The following is a 23,434-nucleotide window of genomic DNA, read 5'->3' as shown; positions in this document are numbered from 1 at the left end:
TTTCTGTCAGGGTTGTCAATGCCAGGCACTATGTCATCTCCCACATCCTCCAACCATGAGGGTAACGATGCTTGGCTAATGAAGATAGAGTTGAAGAGAGAAGAACCCATGGAGATCAACAAGGATGAAGGGATCAAGAAGGCCATGGAGGACCAAGTTCCGGCAATAGAAGTCACCCTTCAACTGGATCATAATCTTCTTACACCAACAGAAATCGAAGCTTTCAAGATGATTGAGTTAGCTCGTATACAAAATAAGTATCTCACACGTGAAAATATTTTGTTGAAGGAGCATATCATCGCACTCAAGGGCATTATCCGCAAGTTAGAAGACCTCCTACGCTCGATGTGCGACTATCCATCATCAACACCCCCACCTTCTTCACCAACAAAGGAGACCTAATCACATGGGTATGGGCACTCCACTTGGCAACTGCCAAGCTTGGGGGAGTGCCCCGATATCGTATCACCATCACTTTTATCTTTACCGTTTTTCTTAGTTCGATCCTTTTGGTAATATCTTGATCTAGTAGAATGAAAGTTCTTAGTATGATCTAGTTGTGAGTTTTGCTTTATTATCCTTCTATGTAATCGAGTCCGTGAGCTATATAATAAAGATTTGTGTTGAGTCAAGGGCTTTATTATTTTGCCATGATCCTAAGTGAATAAAAGAAAAGAGAAAGAAATAAAAAGAAACAAAGAGATCATGTAAGTCTTATGGAGAGTAATGAGCTCACATAGAAAGAGTATGATGAATAAAAGTTATTGAGGGTTGACAAACACAATTTTGGTCATTGTTACAATTAATAGGAAGTAATAAATAAAGAGAGGTCTTCACATATAAATATACTATCTTGGACATCTTTTATGATTGTGAGCACTCATTAAAATATGACATGCTAAAGAGTTGACATTGGACAAGGAAGACAACGTAATGGGTTATGTTTTCTTACATCTGAGATAAATTATATTGTCTTGGATCTTCCAACATGATGAGCTTGCCTTTCCCCCTCATGCTAGCCAAATTCATTGCACCATGTAGAGATACTACTTGTGCTTCCAAATACCCTTAAACCAATCTTGCCATAAGAGTCCACCATATCTACCTATGGATTGAGTAAGATCCATCAAGTAAGTTGTCATCGGTGCAAGCAATAAAAATTGCTCTCTGAATATGTATGATTGATTGGTGTGGAGGAAATAAGCTTTATACGAGCGTGTGATATGGAAGTAATAAAAGCGACAGACTGCATAATAAAGGTCCATATCACAAGTGGCAATATAAAGTGACATTCTTTCGCATTAAGATTTTGTGCATCCAACCATAAAAGCGCATGACAACCTCTGCTTCCCTCTGTGAAGGGCCTATCTTTTACTTTTATCTCCTACATTGCATAAGAGTCATAGTGATCTTCACCCTTCCTTTTTACATTTTATCCTTTGGCAAGCACAACATGTTGGAAAGATCCTGGTATATATGGCTAATTGGATGTGAGTTTTCATGAACTATTACTGTTGACATTATCCTTGAAGTAAAACGTTGGGAGGCAAAACTATAAGCCCCTATCTTTCTCTGTGTCCGATTAAAACTCCATACCCATAAGTATTGCGTGAGTGTCAGCAATTGTGAAAGATTATATGATAGTTGAGTATGTGGACTTGCTGAAAAGCTCTTATACATTGACTCTTACCTATGTTATGACAAATTGCAATTGCTTCAATGACTGAGATTGTAGTTTGTTAGTTTTCAATGGAGTTTACGATTCATACTTGATATTGTGATTGAATTATTACTGTAGCATTAGAGATCATATGACAAGAATTATATAAGTTGCTGTTCTAAGAATGATCATGATGCCTCATGTCCGTATTTTATTTTTATCAACACCTCTATCTCTAAACATGTGGACATATTTTTCGATTTCAGCTTTTCGCTTGAGGACAAGCGAGGTCTAAGCTTGGGGGAGTTGATACGTCCATTTTGCATCATGTTTTTATATCAATATTTATTGCATTATGGGCTGTTATTACACATTATGTCATAATACTTATGCCTATTCTCTCTTATTTTACAAGGTTTACATGAAGAGGGAGAATGTCGGCAGCTGGGATTCTGGGCTAGAAAAGGAGCAAATATTAGAGACCTATTCTACACAACTCCAAAAGTCCTGAAACTTCACGGAAGATGTTTTCCAAATATATAAAAAATATTGAGAGCAAGAACTTCACCAGGGGGCCACACCCTGCCCACGAGGGTGGGGGCGCGCCCTACCCCCCTGGGTGCGCCCCCCTACCTCGTGGGCCCCCTGGTGGCCCTCCAGTGGCCATCTTCTGCTATATGGAGTCTTTCGATGGGAAAAAATCATAAGGCATCTTCTCGGACGAAACTCCGCCGCCACGAGGCGGAACCTTGGCGGAACCAATCTAGGGCTCTGGCGGAGCTGTTCTGCCGGGGAAACTTCCCTCCCAGAGGGGGAAATCATCGCCATCATCATCACCAACGCTCCTCTCATCGGGAGAGGGAAATCTCCATCAACATCTTCATCAGCACCATCTCATCTCAAAACCCTAGTTCATCTCTTGTATCCAATTCTTGTCTCCAAGTCCGGGATTGGTGCTAGTAGGTTGCTAGTTGGATTAATTGGTGGAAGATCATATGTTCAGATCCTATATGCATATTAATACCCCGCTGATTATGAACATGTTTATGCTTTGTGAGTAGTTACTTTTATTCCTGGGGACATGGGAGAAGTCTTGCTATTAGTAGTCATGTGAATTTGGTATTCGTTCGATATTTTGATGAGATGTATGTTGTCTCTCCTCTAGTGGTGTTATGTGAACGTTGACTACATGACACTTCACCATTATTTGGGCCTAGAGGAAGGCATTGGGAAGTAATAAGTAGATGATGGGTTGCTAGAGTGACAGAAGCTTAAACCCTAGTTTATGTGTTGCTTCATAAGGGGCTGATTTGGATCCATATGTTTCATGCTATGGTTAGGTTTACCTTAATACTTTTGTTGTATTTGCAGATGCTTGCAATAGAGGTTAATCATAAGTGGGATGCTTGTCCAAGTAAGGGCAGCACCCAAGCACCGGTCCACCCACATACCAAATTATCAAAGCACCGAACGCGAATCATATGAACGTGATGAAAACTAGCTTGACGATATTCCCATGTGTCCTCGGGAGCACTTTACATCATATAAGAGTTTGTCTAGGCTTGTCCTTTGCTACGAAAAGGATTGGGCCACCTTGCTGCACCTTATTTACTTTTGTTACTTGTTGCTCGTTACAAATTATCTTATCACAAAACTATCTATTACCACTTATTTCAGTACTTGCAGAGAATACCTTGCTGGAAACCGCTTATCATTTCCTTCTGCTCCTCGTTGGGTTCGACACTCTTACTTATCAAAAGGACTACGATAGATCCCCTATACTTATGGGTCATCAGGCCGCAATGTGCTCTTCCGTGCGAAGCGAGCGTTCTGTGTTTCCATTGACTGTTATGACCCCCCTAGGTCCTGGCATCTTGAGCTTGAGGTATGCGTAATGCGGTACCGCATTGAATTTTGCAAATGTGGTTCGCCCGAGTAGTGCGTGATAGCCACTGCGGAATGGGACTATATCGAAGATTAACTCCTTGCTTCAGAAGTTGTCCGGAGATCCGAAGACCACTTCTAGTGTGATTGAGGACGTGCAATGGGACTCTACACCTGGGATGACGCCCTTAAAGGTGGTTTTGGTGGGTTTGATCCTCAAGGGATCTATACCCATTTTGCGCACTGTATCCTGATAGAGCAGGTTCAGGCTGCTGCCGCCGTCCATAAGGACTCGAGTGAGGTGAAATCCGTCGATGATTGGGTCTACGACCAATGCGGCAGATCCGCCATGACGAATACTAGTGGGGTGGTCCCTGCGATCGAAGGTGATCGGAAAAGAGGACCATGGGTTGAACTTTGGGGCGATGGGCTCCATCGCATAGACGTCCCTTAGTGCATGCTTCCGTTCCCTCTTGGGAATGTGGGTTGCGTATATAATGTTCACCGTCTTCACTTGTGGGGGGAACCTCTTCTGTCCTCCCGTGTTCGGTGGTCGGGGCTCCTCCTCATCATCACTATGCAGCCCCTTATCTTTGTTTTCGGCATTCAACTTGTCGGCCTGCTTGAACACCCAGCATTCTCTATTGGTGTGATTGGCTGGCTTATCTGGGTGCCGTGGATTTGACATGAGCGATAAAGTATGTGATCCAAACTGGACGGGCCCAGAGTACTTCTTTTGAATGGCTTTTTTCGCTGACCGGATCTAGAGCCTCTGAATCCGGCATTGATTGCCGTATCATCGGCGTTATCGCCGTTGTTGTGGCGCTTGTGCCTGTTACGACGTGGTCTGTCGTTGGCATCTTTGGTATCCAAAGTGCCCGGATTCCTTGATGTGTTGTTGCTGCGAGCCAGCCAGCTATCCTCGCCCGCGCAAAAGCGGGTCATGAGTGTCGTGAGGGCTGCCATAGCCTTCGGCTTCTCCGGGCCGAGGTGCGGGGGGAGCCACTCGTCACGGATGTTATGCTTGAATGCCGCTAAGGCCTCTGCATCCGGACAGTCGACAATTTGGTTTTTCTTAGTTAGGAACCTGTCCAGGATTGCCTAGCCGATTCCCCTGGCTGCTGAGTTATATGGCTCAAGTCATCAGCATCCGGTGGTCGCACATAAGTGCCCTGGAAGTTGTCAAGGAATGTGTCTTCCAAATCCTCCCAACTGCCGACGGAGTCTGCTGGCAAGCTATTCATCCAATGCCGAGCTGGTCCTTTGAGTTTTAGTGGGAGGTACTTGATGGCATGCAGATCATCACCGCGAGCCATGTGGATGTGGAGGAGGAAATCCTCAATCCATACAACGGGATCTGTTGTACGATTCGATATTTACGGGTTTAAAACCCTCCGGGAATTCGTGATCCATAACTTCATCAGTGAAGCATAGGGGGTGTGCGGCGCCTCTGTGCCGGGCTATATCACGACGCAGTTCATATGAGTCTTGTCTGCTGTATTCGGCCCGGCCGGATTTACTTTTAGTGTATCCGGCGTGACGGTCATCATCCCGCGTTGGCGCGCGCCCTGTGACCCGTATATCGACCTTGCATGTTTTGCCCTGCTTTCCAATACGTCTCGCAGGTCCCGTGTGTTGCCCCGGGCCTTGGTATTTTTGTTTGAGTGGCGGCGGGGTGCAGGCTGAACTTCAGGCTGAAACGCCTCTCTGGCTCGGCCACGAGGTGGTCGGTCAGCTGCATCATACACTGGTGATGTAGGTTTCAATACTTCCTCCTAGAGGTGAGGTAGCAACCTGCGCTTTGCGTAACTCTTGGAGGGACGCTCGAGTTCGTATTCCTCGGCCGCAAGGACTTCGGCCCATCTGTCTGCTAGCAAATCTTGATTAGCTTGAAGCTGTTTTTGCTTTTTCTTCAAGCTATTTGTTGTGGCCATAAGCCGGCGCTTGACGGGATCCTCAGGCACGATAAATTCTTTGTCGCTGACGGGACCCACAAGATAGGGGATCTATCATAGTCCTTTCGATAAGTAAGAGTGTCGAACCCAACGAGGAGCAGAAGGAAATGATAAGCGGTTTTCAGCAAGGTATTCTCTGCAAGTACTGAAATAAGTGGTAACAGATAGTTTTGTGATAAGATAAATTGTAACGAGCATCAAGTAACAAAAGTAAATAAAGTGCAGCAAGGTGGCCCAATCCTTTTTGTAGCAAAGGACAAGCCGGAACAAACTCTTATAATAGGAAAAGTGCTCCCGAGGACACATGGGAATATCGTCAAGCTAGTTTTCATCACGTTCATATGATTCGCGTTCGATACTTTGATAATTTGATATGTGGGTGAACCGGTGCTTGGGTTCTATTCTTACTTGAACAAGCGTCCCACTTATGATTAACCTCTATTGCAAGCATCCGCAACTACAACAACAGTATTAAGGTAAACCTAACCATATCATGAAACATATGGATCCAAATCAGCCCCTTACGAAGTAACGCATAAACTAGGGTTTAAGATTCTGTCACTCTAGCAACCCATCATCTACTTATTACCTCCCAATGCCTTCCTCTAGGCCCAAATAATGGTGAAGTGTTATGTAGTCGACGTTCACATAACACCACTAGAGGCTAGACAACATACATCTTATCAAAATATCAAACGAATACCCAATTCACATGACTACTAATAGCAAGACTTCTCCCTTGTCCTCAGGAACAAACGTAATTACTCACAAAGCATATTCATGTTCATAATCAGAGGGGTAATAATATGCATATAGGATCTGAACATATGATCTTCCACCAAATAAACCAATTAGCATCAACTACAAGGAGTAATCAACACTACTAGCAACCTACTAGCACCAATCCCGGACTTTGAGACAAGAATTGGATACAAGAGATGAACTAGGGTTTGGAGATGAGATGGTGCTGGTGAAGATGTTGATGGAGATTGCCCTCTCCCGATGAGAGGAACGTTGGTGATGACAATGCTGATGATTTCCCCCTCCCGGAGGGAAGTATCCCCGGTAGAACAGCTTTGCCGGAGCTCTTGATTGGTTCCGCCTCGTGGCGGCGGAGTATCGTCCTGAAAAGTTCCTTCCTATTTTTTTCTCATCAAAAGACTTCATATAGGAGAAGATGGACATCGGAGAGCCACCAGGGGGCCCACGAGGTAGGGGGGCACGCCCTAGGGGGAGGCGCGCCCCCCCCCTCGTGAGCAGGGTGTGGGCCCCCTGGCCTTCAACTTTGGCGAGGATTTTTCTTTATTTATTTTAAGATGTTCCGTGGAGTTTCAGGACTTTTGGAGCTGCGCAGAATAGGTCTCTAATATTTGCTCCTTTTCCAGCCCAGAATTCCAGCTGCCGGCATTGTCCCTCCTTATGTAAACCTTGTAAAATAAGAGAGAATAGCCATAAGTATTGTGACATAAAGTGAAATAACAGTCCATAATGCAATAAATATCGATATAAAAGCATGATGAACAATGGACGTATGAACTCCCCCAAGCTTAGACTTCGCTTGTCCTCAAGCGAAAAGCTGATAACAATAAATATGTCATCATGTTTAGAGGTAGAGGCGTCGATAAAAATAAAAAACGGACATGAAGGCATCATGATTATTCTCATAACAGCAACATATATAGATTTTGTCATATGATTACTTATGTTCAAGTGATTATCTATTCACAATGCAAAAGTATAAATCATAAACCTTATTGGGCCCCGACAAACTATAATCTCAGTCATTGAAGCAATTGCAATTTATCATAACATCGGAAAGAGTCTATGTCAGAGCTAAAAAGCAAGTCCACATACTCAACTATCATTTAGTCCTCCATAATTGCTAACACTCACGCAATACTTGTGGTTACGGAGTTTTAATCGGACACAAAGAAAGATAGGGGCTTATAGTTTAGCCCCACAACCTTTTACCTCAAGGGTAATGTCAACAATAATGGTTCATGCTCCCCTACATCCAATTAGATATATATATCATGTTCTTTCCAACATGCTGAGCTTGCCAAAGGATAAAATGAAAAAGAAAAGGTGAAGATCACCATGACTCTTGCATAAGGTAGAAGATAATAATAAAGGATAGGCCCTTCGCAGAGGGAAGTAGAGGTTTCCATGCGCTTTTATGGTTGGATGCATAAAATCTCAATGCGAAAGAACGTCACTTTATATTGCCCCTTGTGATATGAACCTTTATTATGCAGTCTGTCGCTTTTATTACTTCCACATCACAAGATCGTATAAAGCTTATTTCTCCCACACCAATAAATCATACATATTTAGAGCAATTTTTATTGCTTTGCACCGATGACAACTTACTTGAAGGATCTTACTCAATCCATAGGTAGATATGGTGGACTCTCATGGCAAAACTGGTTTAAGGGTATTTGGAAGCACAAGTAGTATTTCTACTTGGTTCTGAGAATTTGGCTAGCATGAGGGGGAAAGTCAATCTCAACAAGTTAGAGGATCCATGACAACATACTTTATCTCAGATATAAGAAAGACATGACTCATTACGTTGTCTTCCTTGTCCAACATCAACCCTTTAGCATGTCATATTTTAATGAGTGCTCCCAATCATAAAAGATGTCAATGATAATATATCTATATGTGAAAACCTCTCTTTCCTTATTACTTCCTACTAATTGCAACAATGACCAAAGCTATGTCTGCCAACCCCCAACAACTTTTAATCATTATACTCTTTCTATGTGAAGTCATTACTCTCAATAAGATCAATATGAACTTTTTGTTTCTTTCTATTCTTTTCTCTTTTCTTTTATTCTCCCAAGATCATGGCAAAATAATCAAGCCCTTGACTCAACACTAATCCTTATTATATATAGCTCACGGACTCGATTACAAAGAGAGATCACAAAGCAAACTCAAAACTAGATCATGCCATAAACTTTATTCTACTAGATCAAGATACTACTAATAGGATCGAACTAAGAAAAACGGTAAAGATAGGAGTTGTGATGGTGATACGATACCGGGGCACCTCCCCCAAGCTTGGCAGTTGCCAAGGGGAGTGCCCATACCCATGTGATTATATCTCCTTCTTTGTTGGCGGTGTAATATTCTTGGCGATGACTCCCCTCAGGATGCGGTTCTCCTCCTCGAGCTTATTGACTTGCTGTTTGAGGTCCATTATTTCCTTATGAAGCTTTCCTGTGACAGCTAAAGCTCCTTGCACCCAAGGGTGTTGCATAGATGCGGGAGAACAAGTGACACTCCTCTTCATATTTTCATAAGAAAGAAATCTAACATTAGAAGGGATAACCGAATTTGGAATAGCTGAGCTCTGTAGTTCCCCCATCGTGAGCCTAGCTCGGAGGCGAGAGGTGACTTCTTCATCCTCCATGGCATCTAATCTCATGAAGTCAGCCTCCATCTCTTCCTCCGTTGCTGGCCCAAAGTGGTCAGCGTCGCTGTTTGCCCTTGGTTCCGGTGCCGGATTAGATACCCGGCTCTCCCCGATTGACTCTTGAGAAGACATCTTGTTCTAATCTGCAACAGCAACAGATCGAAAACAAAAACAGAGGAGATTTGCATGATACGGGAGTCAAAACCTTTGGGAGAATATATAATGAATTTTTACCGACCAAAATACGTAACGTGCAAGAAAACGGAGTCCGGAAGGCACACGAGGTGCTCACGAGGTAGGGGGCACGCCCAGGGGGGTAGGGTGCGCCCACCACCCTCGTGGGGCCCTCATGTCCTTCTCGGACTGCTACTTATTTTTCTATTTTTCTAAATATTCCAAAACGGAGAAATATTGGCTTAAAAATTGTTTTGGAGTCGGTTTACTTACCGTACCACATACCTATTCCTTTTCGGGGTCTGAAACACTTCGGAAAGTGTCCCTTATGTATTCCTCCGGGGTTACGGTTTCAATAATATTGGTTTCAACATTCATGGGATTACCTGAGATATAATGTTTAATTCTTTGACCGTTTACCACCTTCGGATTTATGCCTTCAAAGTTGTTGATCTTTATGGCACCAGAACGATGGACCTGTTCAATAACATAGGGGCCTTCCCATTTAGAGAGAAGTTTTCCTGCAAAAAAATCTTAAACGAGAGTTGTATAGCAATACATAATCACCTACATTAAACTCACGCTTTTGTATCCTTTTGTCATGCCATCTTTTAACTTTTTCTTTAAACAACTTGGCATTTTCATATGCTTGGGTTCTCCATTCATCAAGTGAACTAATATCAAATAACCTCTTTTCACCGGCAAGTTTGAAATCATAGTTGAGCTCTTTAATATCCCAATATGCCTTATGTTCTAGTTCGAGAGGTAAGTGACATGCTTTTCCATAAACCATTTTATACGGAGATATACCCGTAGGGTTTTTGTATGCAGTTCTATAAGCCCATAATGCATCATCAAGTTTCTTGGACCAATTCTTTCTACACCTATTAACAATCTTTTGCAAAATTAATTTGAGCTCTCTATTGCTCAACTCTACTTGACCGACTCAGGGTGATAAGGAGGTGCAATTCTATGATTAACATCATATTTAGCAAGCATTTTACGGAAAGCACCATGAATAAAGTGTGAACCACCATCAGTCATTAAATATCTAGGGACTCCAAACCTCGGGAAAATAACTTCCTTAAGCATTTTAATAGAAGTGTTATGATCAGCACTACTAGTTGGAATAGCTTCTACCCACTTAGTAACGTAATCAACAACAACTAAAATATGTGTGTATCCATTAGAGGCAGGAAAAGGTCCCATATAATCAAAGCCCCAAACATCAAACGGTTCAATAACAAGAGAATAATTCATAGGCATTTCTTGACGTCTACTAATATTACCAATTCTTTGACATTCATCACAAGACAAGACACACTTACGGGCATCCTTGAAGAGAGTAGGCCAATAAAAACCAGATTGCAATACCATATGTGCAGTTCTATCTCCAGCGTGGTGTCCTCCATAAGCCTCGGAATGACACTTGCGTAGGATCTGTTCCTGTTCATGCTTAGGTACACAACGTCTAATAACACCATCTACTCCTTCTTTATAAAGATGTGGGTCATCCCAAAAGTAATGTCTTAAATCATAAAAAAACTTTTTCTTTTGCTGGTATGTGAAGCTAGGTGGTATAAACTCAGCAACAATATAATTAGTATAATCAGCATACCATGGAGTACTACGAGAAGTACTTATAACATTTAATTGTTCATCAGGAAAGCTATCATTAATAGGTAGTGGGTCATCAAGAACATTCTCTAACCTAGACAAGTTGTCTGCAACGGGGTTCTCAGCTCCCTTTCTATCAACAATATGCAAATCAAATTCTTGTAGCAAGAGAACCCATCTAATAAGTCTAGGTTTAGCATCTTTCTTTTCCATAAGGTATTTAATAGCAGCATGATCAGTGTGAATAGTTACTTTAGAATCAACAATATAAGGTCTGAACTTATCACAAGCAAATACAACTGCTAAAAGCTCTTTTCAGTAGTAGCATAATTTCTTTGAGCATTGTCTAGAGTCTTACTGGCATAATAAATAAATTTAATTTCTTATCAACTCTTTGCCCTAGAACAGGACCTACAGCATAATCACTAGCATCACACATAATTTCAAAGGGTAAATTCCAATCAGGTGGCTGAACAACAGGTGCAGAGAGTAATGCTTTCTTAAGTATTTCAAATGCTTCTACACAATCATCATCAAAGACAAATGGTATATCTTTTTGCAATAAATTAGTCAGAGGCCGAGAAATTTTTGAGAAGTCCTTAATGAACCTCCTATAAAATCCGGCGTGACCAAGGAAACTTCTTATACCTTTGATGTCCTTGGGACATGGCATCTTTTCAATAGCATCGACCTTGGCTTTATCAACTTCAATACCTCTTTCAGAAACTTTATGCCCCAAGACAATACCTTCATTAACCATAAAGTGGCACTTTTCCCAATTCAAGACAAGATTAGTTTCTTCACATCTCTGCAAAACTCGATCAAGATTGCTCAAGCAATCATCAAAAGAGGAACCATAGACGGAAAAATCGTCCATGAAAACCTCACAAATCTTTTCACAAAAGGCAGAGAATATAGCCATCATGCATCTTTGAAAGGTAGCAGGTGCATTACATAGACCAAAAGGCATACGTCTATAAGCAAAAGTACCAAAAGGGCATGTAAAAGTAGTCTTTGATTGATCTCTAGCCGACATAGGTATTTGAGAGAAACCAGAATAACCATCTAGAAAGCAATAGTGTGTATGTTTGCATAATCTTTCTAGCATTTGATCAATAAAAGGTAAGGGGTAATGATCTTTCTTAGTAGCTTTATTTAATTTGCGGAAATCAATTACCATCCTATAACCTGTGATAATTCTTTGTGGAATCAATTCATCTTTATCATTAGGAACAACAGTAATACCTCCCTTCTTAGAGACACAATGGACAGGACTTACCCACTGACTATCAGCAACGGGATAGATTATACCTGCCTCCAGAAGCTTGAGTATTTCTTTTCTTACCACTTCTTTCATTTTAGGATTCAGACATCGTTGAGGATCACGAACTAGTTTGGCATCTGCTTCCAAATTTATTTTATGTTGACATAGAGTGGGACTAATGCCCTTAAGATCATCAAGAGTATATCCAATAGCAGCCCGGTGCTTCTTCGGAGTTTTCAATAATCTTTCTTCTTCATGCTCTGAAAGGTTAGCACTAATAATAACAGGATATATCTTCTTTTCATCAAGATAAGCATATTTAAGATTATCAGGCAAAGGTTTAAGCTCAAACACGGGATCACCCTTGGGTGGAGGAGGATCCCCTAAAATTTCAACAGGCAAATTGTGTTGCAGAATAGGTTCCTGTTTAAAGAATACTTCATCTATTTCCCTTCTTTCACTCATGAACATATCATTTTCATGGTCTAGCAAATAGTGTTCTAAAGGATCACTAGGAGGTACGGCAATAGAAGCAAGACCAATAATTTCATCCTTACTAGGTAATTCTTCCTCACAATGTCGTTTACTAAATTTAGAGAAATTAAACTCATGAACCATATCATCCAAGCCAACAGTAACAACATTCTTTGTGCAATCTATGGTAGCATTAACAGTATTTAAGAAGGGTCTACCAAATATAATGGGACAAAAGCTATCTTGTGGGGAACCAAGAACAAGAAAATCAGCAGGATATTTAGTTTTCCCACACTAGACTAAGCATCTCTAACAATTCCCATTGGTGAAAGAGTATCTCTATTAGCAAGTTTAATAGTAACATCGATTTCTTCTAACTCAACAGGTGCAATCTCATGCATAATTTCTTCGTGTAAGTCAATAGATATTGCACTAGCACTAGCACCCATATCACATAAGCCATGATAACAATGATCTCCTATTTTAACAGAAATAACAGGCATGCCTACCACAGGTCTATGTTTATCTTTATCACAAGGTTTAGCACTTTAGCAGTTTCACCTTCGAACTGAATAACATGCCCATCAATATTATCAGACAAGAGATCTTCAACAATAGCAATATTAGGTTCTACTTTAACTTTCTCAGGAGGTGTATAAGTTCTAATATTGCTTTTACGAACAACAATTGAAGCTTTAGCATGATCCTTTATTCTAACAGGGAAAGGTGGTTTCTCAACATAAGAAGTAGGAACAATAGGATCATTATAAGTGACAGTCTTTTCTTCAACTTTAATAGGTGCATCTACTTTTACTTCTATGGGAGGATGATATTTAAACCACTTCTCCTTAGGGAGATCAACATAAGTAGCAAAAGATTCACGGAAACAAGCTACTATCTCAGAGTCAAGTCCATATTTAGTGCTAAACTTACGGAAAATATCGGTATCCATAAAAGATTTAACACAATCAAACTTAGGTGTCATACCTGACTCCTTACCTTCGTCAAGGTCCCAATCTTCAGAGTTGCGTTTAATTCTATCCAATAAATTCCATCTGAATTCAATAGTCTTCATCATAAAAGAGCCAGCACAAGAAGTATCGAGCATGGTGCGATTGTTTTCAGAAAGCCGAGCATAAAAACTTTGCATAATTATTTCTCTCGAGAGCTCATGATTGGGGCATGAATATAACATTGATTTAAGCCTCCCCCAAGCTTGAGCGATGCTTTCTCCTTCGCGAGGCCAGAAATTGTATATACAATTGTGATCACGATGAACAAGATGCATAGGGTAATACTTTTGATGAAATTCCAATTTCAATCTTTTATAGTTCCATGATTTCATATCATCACATAGCCTATACCATATCAATGCGTCTCCCTTCAAAGATAAAGGGAAAACCTTTGTAACGCCCTCGATGCGGCTATATCTCCCACGTGTCGAAGCACGACTTAGAGGCATAACCGCATTGAAAGCAATGTCGCAAGTGAGGTAATCTTCACACAACCCATGTAATACATAAGGGAAAGAGATACATAGTTGGCTTACAATCGCCACTTCACACAATACATGAATAAAGCATTACATCATCCAGATACAATCAAGGTCCGACTACAGAACCAAAATAAAAGAAGAACCCCAAATGCGACACGGTCCCCGATCGACCCCAACTGGGCTCCACTACTGATCAACTAGAACAAAACAACACCAAGGACAAGATATTCAACGAGCTCCTCCTGAGCTGGGTTGCGTCATCTGCACGGACTCATCGGCACCTGCAAGCTGGTTTGGAAGTATCTGTGAGCCACAGGGACTCAGCAATCTCACACCCTCACGATCAAGACTATTTAAGCTTATGGGTAAGGTAAAGGTATGAGGTGGAGCTGTAGCAAGCGACTAGCATATATGCTGGCTAACATACGCAAATGAGAGAGAGAAGAGAAGGCAAAGCACGGTCGATAAAAGTATGATCAAGAAGTGATCCTAAAACAACCTACGTCAAGCATAACTCCAACACCGTGTTCACTTCCCCGACTCCGCCGGAAAGAGACCATCACGGTTACACACGCGGTTGATGCATTTTAATTAAGATCAACTTCAGGTTTTCTACAACCGGACATTAACAAATTCCCATCTGCCCATAACCGCGGGCACGGCTTTCGAAAGTTCAAATCCCTGTAGGGGTGTCCCAACTTAGCCCATCACAAGCTCTCACGGTCAACGAAGGATATTCCTTCTAGCGGGAAGACCCGATCAGACTCGGAATCCCGGTTACAAGACTTTTCGACAAGGTAAAACTAAACCAGCAACACCGCCCGAATGTGCCGACAAATCCCGATAGGAGCTGCACATATCTCTTTCTCAGGGCACACTCAGATTGTCTTAGGTACGGGTAGGCCAGCCCAGAGTTGCCCCTGGTGGCCACCGGCAGCTGACAGGTTGGACCAACACTCAGAGGAGCACTGGCCTGGGGGGGTTAAAATAATGATGACCCTTGAGTCTACAGAACCCAAGGGAAAGAAAAGGCTAGGTGGCGAATGGTAAAACCAATGTTGGGCATTGCTGGAGGAGTTTTATTCAAGGCGAACTGTCAAGGGGTTCCCATTATTACCCAACCGCGTAAGGAACGCAAAATCCGGGAACATAACACCGATATGACGGAAACTAGGGCGGCAAGAGTGGAACAAAACACCAGGCATAAGGCCGAGCCTTCCACCCTTTACCAAGTATATAGATGCATTAATTAAATAAGAGATATTTTGATATCCCAACAAGTAAACATGTTCCAACAAGGAACAACATCTCCATGTTCCAACAAGGAACAAACTTCAATCTTCACCTGCAACTACCAACGCTATAAGAGGGGCTGAGCAAAGCGGTAACATAGCCAAACAACGGTTTGCTAGGACAAGGTGGGTTAGAGGCTTGGTTCAACAATATGGGAGGCATGATAAGCAAGTGGTAAGGTATCGCAGCATAGGCATAGCAAAAGAGCGAGCAACTAGCAAGCAAAGATAGAAGTGATTTCGAGGGTATGATCATCTTGCCTGAGATCCGCAAGGAAGAAGAACGAGTCCATGAAGAAAGACAAACGGACGTAGTCGAACGGGTCCTCACAACACGACGTTACCGAAAAAACAACCCGAAGAAGCACACCGGAAAGAAGCAGACAACATAGTAAACAACCACCACATAGACATGGCATGAATGCCACAACCAAGTATGATGCATGTCCGGTTTAAAAATGCATGGCATGGCAAAGGGCACAAACAAAACTACAAGTTTAAGTGGAGCTCAATTATGCAACGAGTTGCATATTGACGGAACACCACATCAATTAATTTAGTTCTCTCCTCTCGGTTAGGTACTCAACGATATTAAATGTTGGTTAACATGGCAAGAGGTGAAGCCATGAGTAAACTAAACATTTAGGCAAGTTTAAATGAGGCCGGAACAACAAACAACAATTCCGGTAAATCCTCATATGCATTTAGCAATTTAAAGCAAACAACAGTCTTAACATTTTAAATGTTATTATCATGATGCGAATGACATGTGCAAGTTTTTAGCATTTTTTATGAAAATGTTGATAAGAGCATTTTATGAAGCATTTGTCACCGTGGTGGAAAGAAAAGGGTGCCACGGCAACGAATCCGAAAATGATGCCACGGAAACTTTCCGGTTCCGGTAACTCACAGAGATACCGGTGCAAAAGAGAAGTGTGCGGATACGTGCAAAAGATGGTGGGGTGATCCCGGTAACCGGGTTCCCACGGGTCGACGACGGTGACAAGGCAAAAGAGGGGCAACGTGCACCGACAATTCGAGCACGGAGCAAGCACGAGCATCTCATACATCACACATGCATTCGTTCACGGGCGACGTCTCGGTGTTATACCTTTGAAGCGTGCGGTATTGCGGCGGTTCGAGTTCATAGTGGAAGTAGTGGTACTCGCGGATCATAGTGGAAGTAGAGGTTCACGAGTCGAAGAGGAAGTAGACATTCATGTTCGAGGAGCGGTAGGGGTACACGGTCGTCATCGAACTTGGCGTCACATCGCGTAGTCGTACACATTCCGTAGATGTTCATGTCATCAGTGTCGTGGTACTTGGGGTCTTCGGACTCCCGCCGTCTCATTTTGCAACGGTAGTATAACTTGACGCTTGTGTTACATGGTCTTCGGCGGTGGTACGGGTATATCTCGTAGAGGAAACTTGGTGGCCTTGAAGAACCGAAATGATACAAGGCGACGATACACGCCCGCGAGAGGTAGTCGCTCCCATGAAGGAAGTTGAACTTGACACATCTCCGGATGTAGCCGTAAGGGTACTATGGTTGAGGTCTTCAAAGTGGTACAAGGGGAGATGCACGATCGTGGCCATCTTCGGACCTGGGGCTCCATGAGCGCCTTCGTGGTCTTGCAGCAGCAGCAAGGTGTCGGGAAGGAGTCAGTCGTGGCGTGGAGACCTTCGACAAGGGGAACATCGGGCCAAGGCAAAGGTCAGCAGGGACGACCCAGTCACGACAGCAGCGTAAGGAGGCGGCCCACGCGCGAGGAGCGGTTGCGCGACTTGGCTGCCGCTGGAGGTCACGAGGGCGGCGCATGTTCCTGTCGCTCGAAGCAGAGGACGAATGGGCGACGTGGCGCCAGTGACATGGCGAGGTGGCAGAGGCATAGGGGTGCTCAACAGCACTGGCTCGGGGCGGAGATGAAATGAGGTGGCGAGGTGACCACGCGGATGAACTGCTGGTGCTGCTCGCCGGCAGGAGGATGACGAGGGAGGAGCAAGGCGGCGGCAAACTCGAGCTTGGGGACGAGGCGCCGAGGACGAGGCAGGGGAGCAGCGGCCTGGTGGGTCTCCGGCGAACTTGCCCGCAGGGGCGCGCGGGGTCTACGAGCATCAGGGACGCGAAGGGAGGACCCAGCAGGGGCGCGTGAGAAGGAGGAGAGGCCGGCATGGCAGAAGTGGGGCTTGTGCACGGGAGGGAGCAGCAAGGCGGCACTGGAGGGAGGAGACGCCGGACTTGGGCTCCGGCGGGAGGGTGGAGGAGGCACAAGAGCACGAAGGGCGAGCGGGAGGTTAGCGGTGTCTCGGGCGTGGCGTGCAGAGGATGCAGCGTGAGGGAGAGAGAGAAGGGAGAGAGCGAGGCTGCGAGGGAGGCGGCGCTGGAGGAGGGATCGAGGGAGAGAAGTGGGATCGGGAGGCTGGCTAGGGTTCGGGAGCCCGGCTGGGCCTGGAGGACTAGGGAGGCCGGCGGCTGGGCCTCCAGGAACAAACGGGCCGGCCTGATCTCTTGGATGGGCTGCTCTCTTTCACTCTCCCTCCTCCAGACTCTTCCAAAAATAGAATAAAGAAAAGAGAGAGAAGAATGAGTGGACACGAATTAGGGCATGGGGATTAACTCCCGAACTCGCAAAACAATGAGCTCGATCCCGAAAATAAAAGTGGCATGATTGCAAGAATTTAATTCAAAGCCATTTGAATTTAATTCCAACTATTTGAACAAGGACTAGGAATTAGAGGTGTCCAAAAATGTTCGGATTTTTGGTGGAGCTCCGGAAAAGCGATGAAAGAAATAATGGGCAAAGTTTGGAGGTGCAACTTGAAGCATAAGAAGCATGGAATTGAATTGCAAGTGTGTTATGGTGATCCCAAAGTTAATGGAATATTTACATATAGCTCCCTAATAATATTGGGAGGATATATGTTATAAAGAGAAAATCACCATGTGAATTCCCTCGGTTTAAATGGACCGAAGATCCATGCAATTTATTTAGTGAGTTTTAAAATGGGTTGCATGATGACATGATGCAATGCACGTGATGCAAAGATGAAATGCAACGGACCAAACAAATCACACGACGAAACCCGGAAACCCTGGAAGGCATCTGAAGCTCTGGTCTTGGGGCGTCACAACACTCCACCACTACGAGAGGATCTCATCCCGAGATCTAGAATGACACCGGAGGGAAAACGGAAGAGAAAGAGAAGAGGTAAAACTAAGTTGCTTCTTTGACAAACGATTGAAACCACGAACCTTGAGAGGTTGAACAAATTGAAATAAATGAAACAATGGAGAAGAACAAAGTTCAAAACACTCCGTTAAGAAAGAGGAAAAAAGGAACCGATTCGGGTAGCACTCCGGTTGATAAGGGATGCAAGACTTGATAAGACGAAAAGAACTTGTGCAAAAGGGGCACAACACTCCGGTTAAAAAACAAGATAGAGAGGGAAAGAATGGTATAATTTGGGCAGCACTTCGACTGAAAATGGAAGAAATTGAACATGATTTTGACAAACAAGATGATGGGTTGGAGAGAGCAACATCACAACGTCTCCGGAACGGAAGAATAGGAGATAGATAATTGCCATAGGAGAATTGAGAATAAAATGCCAACTTCTGCCACAAAAGAGCTTGAAGAGGCATCTTCAGGAGAAGGGTCGAACGAAGTTGTTGGAAAAAAACCAACAACGAAAAGAATAAGCTTGATATGGTCTTATGGAATACATCTCAAAATTATGAGGTGACAACCTGCCACTCACGGGAAGAAGAATTGGATTGGTATGAACAAGGAGACGAGCAAATATTTCACCGGGAGGATAAATGAAGAACTTGGATCATTGATAATCACCATAAGAGCGACAATCCTTAAGGAAAGCTTTAGGTGAAATATAGCCCAAGATAACTCCAATGACGCGATTTCTGGATTTAATATATGTCATTTCGATAACTTGTGAATCCCGGAGCATGAAGGGAAATTATCAAGAAAGACATAACACCACCTCAAAAGATATGCGTGAAAGAATAGCACTCCGAACTACAAGATGAAGAAACTTGAGCTCCTTAGAAAAGAATGTTGATGAACAATTCGAGAAGGAATTAAATCCTTGAAGAACCATCCTGAAGAACTCTGGTAACAAAAGGATAACGAAAAGAAATAGAAGTTGAAAACACAAGGTGAACCCTTGCAATGATTAGATGGATCTCCATGGCGATATAATTAAAAGAGGTTGGAACTCCAGGAAAAAGAGAAGATGAAACAAATGAAACCGAGAATTTTTGATGAACCTCCGGAATGAGGAATTAAATAGTTGGATGAAGCAAGAATAAGAATTACGTTATGCGTATCCTTCACCAATTTAAATTGATGACAAGCAACGGATTGCAAACAACTTATTCCCGTTGGAAGGATTAAGAGAGATATAGCGCAAACTTGAGAAGGTATTGAACGAACCACCGGAAGGGTTGAAACAATGATTGAATTGATATGATAAACAAAGGAAGAGGAACTCTTGAACGAACCACTGTAAGAATTGAAAGTGAACGAAGAGAAGATAAAGAAACACCGGGAAGAATTATAAAATGAACGAAGATGCTTCAGAGGATTTAGATACATGAGAACGAAGAGATCACGAGCCGATTAGAGATCACTTGAACGAAACACCGGTAGGATTTAAAGAACGAGAACTGAAAACTAGAAAGAATAATTCTGAGATGATGGGCTGCGGAGAATCAAACTGAAAAGACTCCTGAATTGCTTCGGATGGGTGAAAAGAATTCTCGCAATCGAAAACAATTATGAGAGGATAGCGTCAAGCTAGAATCACGAATCTTTGAGAGAACGGAGATTTGGAGGAAACCTCTTCTTCGGTCTTGAAATGCAGAGAATGATGATGAGAAACACTACCAAGAATTATTTAGACACTCCGGAAGAATCAAAAGCGAAGAGGTTGAGCCAACAATGAAAAGAATTTAACCGATCTTGGGGAAATGCATTTGACTGAAGATAAATCATTCTTACGTCAAACTTCGAAAAGAATTTGATGGTAGCTCTGAGAAAATAAGAAGAGTCAGGTAAGATCCTGGGAAAAGACCTGTGGGTTAGGGCCCACTCAAAAGAAACACCGCAGAATGATTTAAAGGAGAGATTGCACCGGTTGAATTAAATGGCTTGAATTAGATAACATCCTCGAAAGATCTTGAATGAATGCAGAGTGGAAAACACAAATCTTCGAGATATCTTGAGCACTCTAGAACAAATGAATAGTGAGAAGTGGATGATTAAGAGGTGCACCGGCATGAGACAACATTTAAAGCGAGGAAAGGAATATGATCAACAAAGCTAGAATTGAATCCATCGGAGAAGAAAAGAATGACGAATGATGAACTTGAAGCTCCGTTAGGATCTTCATGAGAATCACCGGATAAAAATATTGACGGAAAAGGATGGAGAGACTTCACAAGAGTAAAAGGATACTTGATTAAGATATATGAGCCCTAAAAAAAAAAAGGGGGGGGGGGGGGGAAAACAAAGGCAACTTGGAGATGAATGAAACAAACACCGTTGAGAAGAAGTGATAATTGATCTTGCGGAAGTTGAAATGATCGGATCCACTTGAAAAGAAACACACCGGTTGACAAGAAATTGAAATGACAAACTCGATGATCGAGAAGGATTAGTATTCACATCGAAGTATGAGAACACCATTTGGGGGAAGGTATGGAATCAACACTTGACATTGAAGCAACTCGAATACCACAACTCCAAACAAAAATAGAGGATTGGCTTGCAGAATAAGTCGGAACAAACATATGATAGAGATTTCGCCCGAAGTTTTCGTGGTGGGGCCTACACGGGCTCGATCGTACAGCACCATCATGTACAAGGCAATGCACATGACATACGAAGCATCCCCGAGTCGGCATAGCCAAGGACTCTTTAAGACACAACGAGACCACTGTAAAACCAACCGAGAATAGGCGGACCACTAGACATCGAACCCCAATTTCATATCATACATCTGTCGGAAAGATATCCTAGGAGCTACTTGAATTCCCACTTATAAACTCCAAAAATTTTCCGGTTATGCAATCAGGTGTTGGGGATACAGGGGAAGCATAATATCTCACCCAAACTAGCAAATCCTACATCAAGCTGTATCCATCCTTCAACACATAACCAAGAAACCTTCAGAAATCATCTACCTCAACCTTCGAAAAGCATCCGTTATACAAGTTATGGCAATACTCCCGAACTCCCGCCCCAGTACTGGGTGGCGTCGAGGTTATCTCACCAACAACTGCATAAAAGAGATTTTCGATGTCGCCGAACTAAACTCAGGTATTCCAGAACTGCAACGATAAAATTGTGACGACAACACCTCGGAGCTCAACTCCCCGGGACACTGCCACAACCCCTAAATGTCAGGAGGCACCAAGAACAATGTTCTCGTCACAAAACCATCGGAACGATTCCAAGATACCCGTGTGATCCTAAAAAAATTGTGAAATTTGAGAAGAGAAGAGACAAAACTCTACGTCAGGATGCCTTACCAAAGCGATGAAGGGACTGGGGATTAAAAAGAATTCCTAAACTCTCTGATATATACTTCCTAAATGACTCAAAACATTTTTCTAGACTCAACAACGGCTGCTAAAAACGATCAAGCAGTGGGGGCTCCTAAGGTCGGGGAAGGCTCTGATACCAACTTGTAACGCCCTCGATGCGGCTATATCTCCCACGTGTCGAAGCACGACTTAGAGGCATAACCGCATTGAAAGCAATGTCGCAAGTGAGGTAATCTTCACACAACCCATGTAATACGTAAGGGAAAGAGATACATAGTTGGCTTACAATCGCCACTTCACATAATACATGAATAAAGCATTACATCATCCAGATACAATCAAGGTCCGACTACGAAACCAAAATAAAAGAAGAACCCCAAATGCGACACGGTCCCTGATCGACCCCAACTGGGCTCCACTACTGATCAACTAGAACAAAACAACACCAAGGACAAGATCTTCAACGAGCTCCTCCTGAGCTGGGTTGCGTCATCTGCACGGACTCATCGGCACCTGCAAGCTGGTTTGGAAGTATCTGTGAGCCACGGGGACTCAGCAATCTCACACCCTCGCGATCAAGACTATTTAAGCTTATGGGTAAGGTAAAGGTATGAGGTGGAGCTGCAGCAAGCGACTAGCATATATGGTGGCTAACATACGCAAATGAGAGCGAGAAGAGAAGGCAAAGCACGGTCGATAAAAGTATGATCAAGAAGTGATCCTAAAACAACCTACGTCAAGCATAACTCCAACACCGCGTTCACTTCCCCGACTCCGCCGGAAAGAGACCATCACGGTTACACACGCGGTTGATGCATTTTAATTAAGATCAACTTCAGGTTTTCTACAACCGGACATTAACAAATTCCCATCTGCCCATAACCGCAGGCACGGCTTTTGAAAGTTCAAATCCATGCAGGGGTGTCCCAACTTAGCCCATCACAAGCTCTCACGGTCAACGAAGGATATTCCTTCTAGCGGGAAGACCCGATCAGACTCGGAATCCCGGTTACAAGACTTTTCGACAAGGTAAAACTAAACCAGCAACACCGCCCGAATGTGCCGACAAATCCCGATAGGAGCTGCACATATCTCTTTCTCAGGGCACACTCAGATTGTCTTAGGTACGGGTAGGCCAGCCCAGAGTTGCCCCTGGTGGCCACCGGCAGCTGACAGGTTGGACCAACACTCAGAGGAGCACTGGCCCGGGGGGGGGGGGTTAAAATAATGATGACCCTTGAGTCTGCAGGACCCAAGGGAAAGAAAAGGCTAGGTGGCGAATGGTAAAACCAATGTTGGGAATTGCTGGAGGAGTTTTATTCAAGGCGAACTGTCAAGGGGTTCCCATTATTACCCAACCGCGTAAGGAACGCAAAATCCGGGACATAACACCGATATGATGGAAACTAGGGCGGCAAGAGTGGAACAAAACACCAGGCATAAGGCCGAGCCTTCCACCCTTTACCAAGTATATAGATGCATTAATTAAATAAGAGATATTGTGATATCCCAACAAGTAAACATGTTCCAACAAGGAACAACATCTCCATGTTCCAACAAGGAACAAACTTCAATCTTCACCTGCAACAACCAACGCTATAAGAGGGGCTGAGCAAAGCAGTAACATAGCCAA

Source organism: Triticum urartu, chromosome 1 (genome assembly GCF_003073215.2).
Source record: "Triticum urartu cultivar G1812 chromosome 1, Tu2.1, whole genome shotgun sequence".
NCBI lineage: Eukaryota > Viridiplantae > Streptophyta > Magnoliopsida > Poales > Poaceae > Triticum > Triticum urartu.
This window is presented reverse-complemented; position numbering follows the sequence as displayed.